Genomic DNA, 1,345 nt, shown 5'->3' with positions numbered 1-1,345 from the left:
CCCTCCCCTTCCTCCTCCGCCTCGAGGCGGCGCCTGCGTCAAGACAAAGTCGCTCGGGTCTTGCCTCACCAGAAGCGCAAACTCCCGATACTGCCCTTCCAGCACCGCCAGCACCTCCTCCTCTTCCTCTTTCTCTCCCTCCCTTCCATGCGCAACAGACGTCGGATACGAAGCCAACAAGTGCGCCGGCAAAGGCAGATCCGGCAATCCCTCCGGTTTAGACAACGGGCGCTCCGTCTTTGCGTTTCCTCCCGCCATGCCCCCCCCCTGTCCTCCCAGAGAACGTACTTCTTGACAGCGCTCGTCGCTCAGGACGTAGACATTCTTGAGCCAGTGCTTCAGGTGGAGGAGGAGGCAGAGGGACATGGCCGTGCCTGCTTTGTCTTTTAACTGGGCGAGCATGATCGCGCGGGACGGAGAGCCCGTGGGCACAGATACGCCAAGGTATCCGCTCGTGCCTCTTGCCCCCTCCCCATTTTTGACCTCATCCATCCCACCATAGTCATCGTCCTCGTCCTCATCACAGCATCCCAGGGTCGTTGCCCCTTTCCAAGCTGTATTGCCCACAGCCTTCCCTTTCCTGTCTTTACCTAACGCCGTCAACAACGCCTTCATTTCACCCAACAGGGTGAGGCCCTGTAAAGAAACCGTCCGGCTGATCGAGTGAACGAGGAAAAGCGGCTCTTCCTGAACATCGAAGGGCAAATAAGCAAGGAGTTGAGCCACGTAGGCTAGGAAATGAGGATCCAGCGAACCCTTCTGGCCCTTCGGGTCTGCAGCAGCTGTAGGAACGCCTATCGAGGTGCGCCGGGCAGTGTTACCATAACGATGAGGATGCGGCTCCTGTTGTTGGCTCTCCTGTTGTTTTTGCAGCATTTGGCGGATTGCTTTCGCATGGACGTCCCGCGCAGTTTTTTCCTCGAAGAGAGCCAAAAGGTTCCGTAGGAAAGAATACCGATGCTTCCGGTTCTGCCGCAAGCACGTCGAATAGACCGGACCCAAGAAAGATTGCCGCCCTTCCCAGCCTCCTTCCCCTCCCCCCGACGATACGACAGCCGAGATCAATTCCCCGGTCCCCCCTCTCGCTCTCCCGCTCAGGATCCGTCTCTGAAAAGTGTACGAGAGGCTCACTCCCTCCAGGATCCGCGCGGGAAGGAATTCAGGGTGTTTCTCGTGCTCGATCAAAAGCTGTCGATAGGCGTGCGCGCGGATGGCGGAGAAGGGGTCGGCCTGTAAGGCAACCAGCGCGGGTAGGGTTTGTAAGGGGTTGACCAAGCCTTGACGGTGGAGAACGGAAAGGATGCCAAGCGCCGCAGTGCGAAGCTGATCGTCGCGGTCAAAAAGG

Source organism: Nannochloropsis gaditana (assembly GCF_000240725.1).
Source record: "Nannochloropsis gaditana CCMP526 unplaced genomic scaffold scaffold856, whole genome shotgun sequence".
In the NCBI taxonomy this organism is placed as follows: Eukaryota; class Eustigmatophyceae; order Eustigmatales; family Monodopsidaceae; genus Microchloropsis; species Microchloropsis gaditana.
This window is presented reverse-complemented; position numbering follows the sequence as displayed.